This window comes from Euprymna scolopes, chromosome 28 (assembly GCF_053919585.1).
Source record: "Euprymna scolopes isolate OS-2025 chromosome 28, ASM5391958v1, whole genome shotgun sequence".
NCBI classification, from domain to species: domain Eukaryota; kingdom Metazoa; phylum Mollusca; class Cephalopoda; order Sepiida; family Sepiolidae; genus Euprymna; species Euprymna scolopes.
Genome location: NC_136509.1, coordinates 61,567,739 through 61,579,836, shown reverse-complemented (window position 1 = coordinate 61,579,836; position 12,098 = coordinate 61,567,739).

The following is a 12,098-nucleotide window of genomic DNA, read 5'->3' as shown; positions in this document are numbered from 1 at the left end:
CTGTTCCAGAGTTGGTTGATGTGGATCGAGTTCTAGAACTCCTTAAATTTGCGTCGATCGGTTCTTCCTGTACGTCTAATGTATATCTGGTGTCATCTGAGTGACATTCTGTTTGTTTTTAGTGGCGTTTCATGAGCATGTTTTGTAGTTGATAAACCCGATATCTTTTACAATTTCATTTAAGGTCTTCGTATCTTTAGTGTTATAATTCATTAATTTCTGAATGACATTCCAATTCAATTGCGCAACTTCTGTTCATTCACTATTTCTACGTTTATTCAAAGCGACTGTAATGTTAGAAGCTTCGTATTTTTTGTTCTATTTGCTGCGTGAGGGGATATTGGTTTTGTGTTTCTTTAAACGTTTCAACCTCTTTTTGTTTGCGTTTAAATAAAGCTTCTTTTTTATGCAACTCTATTTGTAACGTTATTTTTTCTTCTCGCTTTTTAATTGTTGCTTCGTTATTTTTTGACGTATTTTCCAACTATACGCGCTATTCTTCTTTGATTTTGTATATGCAATTAATTTTAAAAACCTTTGGTTGTTTTTCATAAAAAACTTGATTTTGAAGGAATTTCATACGTTTTAGTTTCGTTGACTTTTTTCAGCTTACATAATTTCTGATTAACAATCTTGTAAATCCATTTATCCAATTCAAACAAATCTGTAAATCCATTTATCCAATTCAAATCAAATCTGTAAATCCATTTATCTAATTCAAACCAAATTTGTGAATCCATTTATCCAATTCAAACCAAATCTGTAAATCCATTTATCCAATTCAAACCAAAAAGATTTGAAGATTGTTTAAAACGGCCGCCCTGAACATTAAATCACAATCAAATTTACTAGCAAATATTCTCTCAAGAAAATCAATTTTATTTGCAGTCAGTGCGTGCTGACTAGAGTTTTTTTTCAAACGCAGTTTGTTTAGTTTTCGCCATGTATGCAAATTTATAATTGACAGATCTGATCCAGTGCCTAGCTGTGATTTCACTGTTTTGTTAAATATCTGTACAATTTCCGTCAATTATCAGACTTTTCGCTATATTTTATCTGTCTGACTATATTTTTAATTTTTTTCTATTTTGACAATGCGACATTTTGTGACCAAGCTTGTCACAATTTTTACAATTTTTTGTCGAAATTGACAGAATTTTTCCAAATGTAGTTCGCCTCATCATTAACATGGTCTATTGGGAATTTTTTATTACTTTTAAAAAGTGTGTCCGTTTTTAATCTGCGGGTAGCTATTTTCATTTTTCATTTTATGGAAAGAATTTATTTTATACTGAGACTGGACATATTCGTTTTTCTTTTTGGAGCCGTCATTTTTAGAAGCGTACTTTAGTTTCTTCATGTAAGCTACGCCCGACTCCTCAATGTTTTTTAGTTATTTCTCGGGAATCCTCTGCAAATTTCTGTAAATTAAGATTAGGTTCGTTTTCGAGTTTCGAGTATAAACTCCGTCTGATCTCAGCATTTTTTTGCAGACACCAGCCTTTACACAAGGACAAGACATTAGAAATCATCTGGAGATAATTCTGCTAGTTTGAAATTGTCGCTTGTTAACGACTGACCAGAATGTTAAGTAATCTTCACTGTTCCGCATAAATTAAAGCAACGCCATCTCTCATGGAAAAAGATGTTATTGGATTGAAAAGTTCTGAGAGTAAATTGACGGTTTCCGCGAACTGCAGGTGTGCAGTCTTTTTAGGTAGAATGTAGTCTACAAATTTATTGTGTTCCGTAGTTCCAAGCTCTCGTAAGCAGGTGAATTTTTTGTAACGAACAAGTGTAAGGAAAAATTCAAGATGGCGCCCGACTCTCTCTTTAACACGGTAAGATATCCTCAACACGGCACAAGGAGCAACAGCCACACGATTCCCCAGCCAACTCAATCGTCACTCCCCACGTCTTTCCCCTCACCCGCTTTTATCGTCGTTCTAGGCCGGCTAAATTTGCATATTCCGAGAATTCGTGTGACTTTGCGAGACATCATACTTTACAAAAGACGGCGGCCGCCATCTTGGTCTTTCTTTTCTATTTTTGGTCGGTAACGCTGAGCTGGTCTCGAGGTAAGTCTTTTTCCCCTCATCCGTCTCTCCCACGTACCCACACAACACGCGGGCGCTTATCTCCTGGATGCACGTTACACTCCCCCCTGATCTGATGATCACATAGAGAGCACTGGGGAGGTGGCCTTTTTTTTAGTGCGTGTGCTTCTGCGAAGAGGTACATTCACTGTTTCAGATTTGGGCTCTGGATCTGGTTCCGCCTCATCAGATGAAGTATCGCTATCAGTCTCTGGAAGGGGCTCACTGAATCCGTGCATCGGCAGCTCATCGCTAGACGCTTCACTGCTTTCTTCTGTAGTTGTGTGACGCACCTCGGTAGCTGGGCGAAGATCTAGCACATGTCGTGGGGTTCCATCGACCAAAACAGACTGCTGGCTAATCACTCCAGATATTTGTCCTCGCTTAAACTTGTCGGTGCACCGATTTCCTGGAAGCCGCACCCACACTGGATCTCCCACTTCATATCTGTTATATGTTCCCTTGTCGTTTGGCTGCGTAGTGTTGATTCCCTTCACTCCGACTCGGTACGTGTAAATAGCATTCGCAGGTGCGGTTGAAGGGGACGTCCCGTCCTTTGGCGTAATGTTGTACCAATATGTTGCTTCCGCAATAGTACACCGCTTCCTGGCAGCAATTCTCTTGATGCTGCGATGGCTTCTTTCAGCAATGCCATTTCCTGACGGCACATGCGCACATCGCAACCGTAGTCGGACGCCCCACTCATCTAACAACTGCCGAACTTGCTGGCTACAAAACGCTGCATCATTGTCAGTCAGGAGCTCTTCCGGCGCACCTCGCTCAAAAAAAATGGATGATAGGTGGCGAACAACATTTGCTGAATCCTGTCTGGTCATCTGCCGCCACACCGCAAATCTCGTAGGCCCGCAATCAATGAGAGTTAGAAAGGGCTTGCCACTGTAATGGGTAATATCCATGGCCAGCCGCTGCCACACACTCTCAACTTCCAAGCGACCCTTCTGCCATCGCTCTGGTGCAGGATCAATAGACTGGCAAGCCTCACAATTTCTGACGATCTGTCTGACATCCATCTTGGTCACTGCTGGGTATGCACGCCTCACAAAATAAAGGGTCCTCTTGATACCCGGATGTCCGCTCTGTGCATGAATTTTTTGTATTTGACATGGGTCGATTGCAACTGCACAAGATCGAGCAGTAATCTCCATTCCCATCTTCGCGGCTTCATACCATTTGTGAGGTACACGGGTCAGTTGGTCAGCACGATTACAATGTGATGGCACCAGAGTGACGCTCAGTGATAGCCCATACTCAGATACCAGGTTTTTTTAGCGTGTCTAGCCTTCTCCGTATTAACATTTCGCTTGCTGCCTTGGTACGGATTCGTGTCCGTCCTGAAAGTGTGTCAGACACCCAGTGGTAGACACAGAGAGAATCTGTGTACAAGGTCAACTTCTTAGACTGCCACTGCAGGGCCAGATTTACCCCCTTTACAACAACGTCCAGCTCTGCCAGGTTGATATGCTGAGAATCTGTTACGGGCCGCAGCCAACACGCATCCTCGAACACGTTTCCTCCTTGCTCCAACGATACTCCCAACGCCAAAGAACTGGCATCAACCCACACACCTACGTTGTCTCCGTTAACACACCACCGCCCACAGGCAGGGTCCTTCTTGTTCACTCTCTCCAGTGTCTCTTTAATCATCAGAGTTAGTAGGACATCATCGGATATGTCATCCCAACCCGTGGTTGTTAAATTTGCTTTGCGTTTAATCACACCAACAGCTGCGCGGAGCCAGCCACAGACCGGTAAGTGACCAACAAGTTTTCCACACCAAGAAAAAACGGTCCGCCTTGTAACGAGGTTGGGGATGCTTGGAATTTCACTGCCACGCCTCCATTGTAGGGTGCCATCTTTTCATAAACATCCAATCCCAATACACGTGCTCCTTCCCTTAAACGTTCGGGATTCTTGCATTCCAGACCAAACTGAGCCAACTTTTCTTTGACACACGACGCAGACTGTACATCTTCATTGACGTATACGTCATCAATGTAAACTGACGTTGAGTCCCTCATGGGCTTTTCTTGGGACAATACTGTGTTGACAATAGTCTTCATGATCTGTGGTGCCACATTTAGGCCAAAGCCAAGGCGTGTAAGGCAGTACCTCTGCCCCTGGAACATAACTGTCTAGAACGGCCACAACGTCTCATCAACTCGCACCTGTAAATAGGCTTTTCGCAAATCCAATATCGAGACATTAGTGCCTTTCTGACGCCATTCCCTCAACTTACTGGCGCATACGTCAGCATCGGCAGTGTAGGCTTCAATATGCTTGTTAAGCTCCCTATAGTCCAGCACGGGCCGTACTTTCGACTTGTTATGCTGGACTACTGCCATCAAGGGTATTAGACCCTTGGGAGGCCCAAGCTTGTCCTCAGGGTAGGGGATTAACCAGCCATCTTGGATCCACGCCTTTAGTTCCCTTTCGTATTCTGCTCGGGCCTCACTGGGTATAGGGTACTCTGCAACCCCATTCTTGAGTTTAGTCGGTGCCATTCCCTCGGTCCACTTCCAAGATGCAATCCAGGCCCTCTTGCGCGAGTCGTAGTCCACTGTAAAATCCGGCCGATCGATATGGAGCGCTGCACACACTGGGGCCTCTAAGAATCGCACCTTTCCATCCTGATGAATTGCGACTCCCCCCAGCGCCTTGATGGCATCGTATCCGAGCAACAGGTCAAACCCCAGGAGATTTCCTTGGGTCACGAGCACATTGATCTTAGTGGCTGCACCGGTGTCCGTGTAGATCTTGACAGTTCCAGCTCCACAGCATGTCTGGGTCTCGCCTCCTATCGTGGTGACTTTGATCTTCCTCTTAGTCCAACTTGGACACAGCCTGGTGCTCACTATAGTATGCGAACAGCCTGAGTCGAGAAGTGCTGAGCAGGGTATCCTGTTTACGTAGACGGTCATTACTTGTTCAAATTTTGCTCGGGGAGCAGGGCGGCGCTGACGTCCTCTCCCCTGATACGTTTCCCGCAGTTTTGGGCTAGATGCCCCAAACCGCCACACTTAAAACAGCGTACACGCCCCCTGTTGGTGCAATTCCTTGCAAAATGTCCGCATCAGCCGCAGCGAAAACATTTCCCATTGCTTGCAGGGTTCTGATTCGGAATCTCCTGAGCGCCAATCTGGCCTGTCTATGTCGCCATCACAACTGGTTCCCCCAGGTCCTCCTCATCTTTGATGATGGCTCGAGCACGTTCCATCAAGTGTTCCATGGTCGTTGTTGAAACGCTGGTTGAGGCTCTCAGTAGCTGCTTCACCCGAGTGGGAAGGCCCGCCACAAACGCGTACGCGAGCGTCCGCTCCGACACCCCTCCACCGAACAGAACTGCGAGTTTCTTTAACTCAGCGAAGAAAACGTCCACGCTTTCCTCCGGTAGAAGTTTTCGGGAAGCAAATTTTTCATAGGCCGTACAAGGATCCATGGCAAATGCCTTGTACAGCGCAGCTTTAATTGCGGTGACATCTCCCTTTTCGGCAGCACTGAGTTGCTGATATACACTCAAGGCACCCCCAGCCAATCTCAGGGGAATCACAGTGTGTACCCTTTTCACCTCACAAAGGTCGCACGTCAGCTCGACCCTTTCAACCCAGTCGACGATGGACGTGGACCCGTCAAACTCGGGTATGAGCTTTAAGTCAAATTTCGACTCGGTCATAGTCCTAGAGGCCAAATGGCCGGAATAGCTTGTAACGAAAAAGTGTAAGGAAAAATTCAAGATGGCGCCCGACTCTCTCTTTAACACGGTAAGATATCCTCAACACGGCACAAGGAGCAACAGCCACACGATTCCCCAGCCAACTCAATCGTCACTCCCCACGTCTCTCCCCTCACCCGCTTTTATCGTCGTTCTAGGCCGGTTAAATTTGCATATTCCGAGAATTCGTGTGACTTTGCGAGACATCATACTTTACAAAAGACGGCGGCTGCCATCTTGATCTTTCTTTTCTATTTTTGGTCGGTAACGCTGAGCTGGTCTCGAGGTAAGTCTTTTTCCCCTCATCCGTCTCTCCCACGTACCCACACAACACGCAAACACGCGGGCGCTTATCTCCTGGATGCACGTTACATTTTTTTCACATCAGGCCAATGTAAACAATTCATGTTGAAAAAGATCTTCATGCCGTCTGAAGAATGCGTCGAACGCCTAGTCTTGGTCAACGACATATTTAAACGTCACAATAGTGTTCCAAATTGTATTTTGCGAAAACGCTGCATCGCTGTCCGTCATTTACTGGTGAAGCTTTTGAGAAGTAATTCCTGATACAGTTGTATACGTTCTTCAATTTGGGTTTTTTTTTTTTTTTTTTTTTTACATAGGCATCACCACATTATTAAGGCCAAGAGGCCAGTCGAGGATAAGGGTTAAAGAGTGTACAGTAGAAATTGGACAATACAGTAATCATTAGTAATGAAAATTTGGTAAATTTGATAACTTATATGGAACGGCTCATCAAGAACTTATTTACGTTAGACTTGAAGACAACCATATTGTAGTCAGCCGGAAAGCAGGAAAACGGAAGACAATTCCACAGGCGTGCAGTTCTAAGAAAGAAGCTTTGTTCATGGAATCTACGTTTAGGTTTAAGCACAGATAAAGAGTGGGGGGAATTATTGATAGTGTTTACAGCTAGACGAGTATTTCTTGTGAAAGTTTGGCGAGGGGGGACCATAGATTGAAGCTCAGTCGAACACTTTCCATGAAAATAACGATACATCAGAGACAAACTCGCAACATCTCTTCTGTGAGATAGAGGTTGCAAGGAAGAGAAAAGGACATCTCCTACGAGGCTACGAAGTCTATTTTGAACTCTATCAAGGCAGGCCAAGTCCTTTCTAGCAGCTCCTGCCCAGATGTGGCAACAGTATTCCATCCTTGGACGTACCTGGCTCTTATATAGATAGAGAGTACCATCAGCAGTGAGATATCTACCGGATCGATAGAAAGATCCCACCATTTTTCCAGCGACCTTGGCAGCAGATTTGATGTACGTGTTCCATTTAAGATCAGGAGTAATTGTCAAGCCCAGAAGCTTGTCAAAACTTGAGGCCTCCTGAAAACGAGAGCCATTCATTTCAATTGATGCCAGATGTGGATCAGAGTGTTGATGATGTAAAGAGAGAAGCTTGGTTTTAGATGCATTAAAAGTAACCAGCCACTCCTTACCCCATTGTACTACGTGCTCAAGATCAGAGGAGAGAGAATTGGAGAGAACTTGGTCGTTTACTGTCTTAGATGTGCTACCATAAATGGTAGTGTCGTCAGCATAAATGTCTACAAATGATGTAAGGATGTGATTTGGAAGATCATTAATGTAGATCAGGAAAAGCGTTGGGCCCAGGATGGACCCCTGAGGGACACCGGCATTAATACTGTGAGCTTCTGATTTTTGCTCCTCAACTACTACTCTTATGAACCTATCAGAAAGAAATGATTTAATAATTGAGAAGACATTTCCAGCAATACCATAGCTAGAGATCTTGTGAAGTAAACCTTTATGCCATACCCTATCAACGGCCTTAATATGTCAAGAGCAATTGCCCTAGAAAGGTTGCCTCCGTCGAGAGATTTGCTAATCCTGTGAGATATAACTGTAAGCACATCTGCTGTAGATCTAGCAGAACGGAAACCATATTGAGTGTCACTAAGAACGTTATTTTTTTTGAGATTGTTGATTACTTCTGTATTTAACACAGATTCCAGCAACTTACTCATGACGCACAGGAGACTTATTGGCCTGTACTGAGAGGGGGATGAGCGATCACCTGAATTCTTAAATACAGGGCATACTGATGAAATTTTCCAGGGTGATGGGAAGCAATTCTCCTTAAGAAAACGTTTAAACAGTTTTGTAAGTATGGGCGCTAGTTCAGGTTGAACTTTTTGAATACTATAATTGGAATACCGTCAAGGCCAGTTGCTTTACTGGAATCAAGGTTTTTGATTAGCTTTGCAACATCACGTACAGATATACGTATATCATATAGCGTGTTTTCTGATACAGGAGGAAATATTGGGGGGGGGCAGCCTTGATCGCAAAGGGTAGAATTGTTGTTGCCAAATAAATTTTTCCTCCGTTTTCTACCATTTTTTAACGGCGTACATTGAAATAACTTAGGGTTTTCTTTCTAAAAAAAAAATTAATTTGAGCAAAATGAGCTTACCGTTTTTTTTGTTTTTTTTTATTCATTTGGCTTTTACGTGAAAACTCTTTACATATTTTACACATTTTTTTCCGGTGTTCAATATCGATGACTTTTTTCGGGTTGGTTGCAAAAAAAAAACCGCTTGATCTTTCCGTAATGCGATAGTTTTTGTGTGCAATTATTGGTATAATTTTTCTTTCTCTTTTTCCGTTATTTGACACTTTCATTGGTGTTTTTTTTCCAATTTCAGTTATTATAATTTTTTCCTTATGTGAATTCGAATGTTTGACACCCCAAAATTACGTAGGCACTGGAGTATTTTGAATTCAGCTTTCTTATAGATTCACAAATCTTAGTTCGTTAAGTTGTGTTGCATAGGTGTTGTGGATATTCCCTATGAAAGTGGTTATCCCTCGTTGTGGAATTGGAAGGGGCACTAAGAGAAAATACGGACACAATGACGAGTTGGGAAAAATAAATATATTGAAACAAAAAACAGCATATAGAATAGCAACCGTTGTAGTAAGTTCTGTCAACGTGGTGGACTACGAAAGTACATTGGCCGATATTTTCCTCTCTCCTCCTAATATTAGGTTGATACAAATTGAAACATTTTATATAGCTGAAGTGTATAATTAATTAATATATATGTTTTAAAACGTAAATTAGTTTGTACATGCCAATCGAAATATATTAAACAATCATTTATATATATATATATATATAATACATAATATAATATATATAATATAATATAATATAAGTATATATATATATATAATATATATATAATATAAGTGTGTCTATATATATTTGTGAGTGTATATATGTGTATAAGAGCTGTGTGTATGTGTATGCATGTCTGCATATGGATCCATGTATGTCTGCATATACATTTTTTATTTTTGTGTGTGTGCGTATGTGTCTGTATATGGATTTGTAGAAATGTACATATATACGTATATGTATGTATGCGTATTTGCGCGTGCGTTAACGTATGTATTATAAAAAAAACAACCCACTGTAAACTGAAATGGACAAGTCGACGTATAGCGACTATAAAATTTTAAATGAACCCTGTACCTGTCAAAATATATGACATCTACACTAACCCTTTCACTCTCTCTCTCTCTCTCTCTCTCTCTCTTTCTCATCTACTTAATGTACCTTACTGAACAAGCAAAAGGCAGTTTAAGGCAATTTAAAACCTAAAAATTGAAACTTACCCCCTCCTCACCTTATCCCCTCTCCTTTTCTTTTCTTTACCATCCTCTCTTCCCCCTTCCTCCTCCCTATAGCCATATATCGCCACCCACGCCTAACTGAATCTGTTACCCCAACACACACAATACAATCTAATGTATCTTGACCCTCAAAACTGAAATATTGTCAATACCCGTCTCCCTCCACCCTTATTATCTCTTACCTCAACCCCCCTTTTTCCGTATTTCTTCTAAAACACTCCTTCCTAATACTAACAACCACTTCTGTAAGGTCTGGTGAAGCTGTTAGATCATAAACATGGTCCAACATCTGAAACATATGTAACCAAACAGATAAAACGGTAATACAAAAATAAAACACATATTTGCTCTGCAATAGTATTAAGCACTCTTTTCAGGGTTTTACTAATTACCAATTTTTATATATATATATATATATATATAGACATATATATATATATATATATATATATATATATATATATATATATATATATATATATATATATATATATGATAAAATTTTCCCATTAAAGTTTTTTTTTCGATTAGAAAGCTTTAAAATTGATTAAGTTCAATGAATGTTTTCCAACGAATGGATAGTGTAATATAAAAATATAATGAATTTAAAAATATAATAACTTTAAAAAAATATAATAACTTTCAAAATATAAGAACATTCAAAATATAACTTTCAAAATATAATAACTTTCAAAATATAATAACTTTCAAAATATAATAACTTTCAAAAATATAACATTCAAAAATATAATAACTTTCAATAATATAATAACTTTCAAAATATGATAACTTTCAAAAATATAATAACTTTCAAAATAGTATAACTTTCAAAGTATAATAACTTTCAAAATATAATAACTTTCAAAAATATAACATTCAAAAATATAATAACTTTCAAAATGTAATAACTTTCAAAAATATAATAAATTTTAAAATATAATAACTTTCAAAAATATAACATTCAAAAATATAATAACTTTCAAAATATAATAACTTTCAAAATACACTAACTTTCAAAATCTAAAATTAATTCTTCTTATTTGGTTGTTTTTCACAAGGAAAATTAATACCCTATTGTTTCATTTGCAACGCTTGTGTCACATGATACTGTCGCTAACTACGTCCACCAGAAATATGTTCATTTTACTTTTGTTGTTGTGCAAAAAGTGTGGGCGTATTTGAAATTGTGCCGTTGCTGGAAGAACTTATTTTTGTGTAAAATCCGCGGGGAAATTGAAATGAATAAAGGTTCGTTTATTTACACGCGAGTGTGTGTGTGTGTGTGTGTGTGTGTGTGTGTGTGTGTGTGTGTGTGTGTGTGTGTGTGTGTGTGTGTGTGTGTGTGTGTGTGTGTGTGTGTGTGCGTGCGTGTGTGCGTGTGTGTGTCTGTGTGTGTGCGTGACTGCACATATCTTTTTTATATTTCATTTTATTATTTATTTTACTCCATTTTCTTTCTGTTTTTGGTTATATTAATTATTGTATTTATAATTTATGTTTCCGCAAAAAACTATTTATACGTTTAAATGTTTACAATTAGATTCGAAACTACACATCTGATTCCTATTTGTTTGCTTCTGCAGAAAATTGGTTTGATAGTTAAAATTTATTATTATAATAAATTTATTTGGTAACTTCAATCACTAAATATAAAATTAAATGTTATATTTATTTTGTTAATTTCTTAAATCGCTTTGTTTACATTGAGTGTGCTAATTTTATTATTTGGTATAGATTTATCTTTTCTATAAATGTGTTATTGACATTAACAAAGGCTACGCTATTAATTCAATTTTTAAAATTAATTATAATCGGACTTTTTATTTGTTAGAATTAAAAATTATTTTTTTTAATTTTAATGTATTTTAAGTTATTTTTCTTATTAAGTTAATATTCCTCGCTTTATATTCCTAGATTATTCCTTTATCATATTTCATTGATGTTCAATTGTTGAATATTTTCTTATTGTAATATAGACTGAATTATTAAAGTGAAGTATTTAATTACATTTCCATGGTTATTATTGGATTTATATTCTACACCAGAAAAATTTGCTTTTTATTATATTATAAATTATCATATACGAGCAACATGAATTAATCTTTTTTCAATGACTGATATATATATATATATATATATATATATATATATATATATATATATATATATATATATATATATATATATACTAGCTGTACCCTGCCACGCGTTGCTGTGGCTCAAATTGGCGCAATGGAAAACTTCCAAAATGAGAAATTGCATATTTCTTATAGGTTTAATTTCCCATTTAGTATGGGTACACAGTTTTTGTTGTTCCATTTTCTTAGCCCATATAGAAATTTTCTGATTTGGTGACTCTTGAATACGTAACATAAATTGTCCATGTGAAAAAACAGTCAGTGTGTAGCTGTAAGCCACACAATTGTAAAGATTGTTCCCTGAGCTTTGTTGATGGTTATTGCACACGACAATAAAATTCGAAAGTGCAATTTTCCAAAGTGTAATGATGTATCCAGTGGAATCATAGGAATGCGTGGAATGAAGATATATTCACCCGTGAAAGGTCCTGTTAAGATTG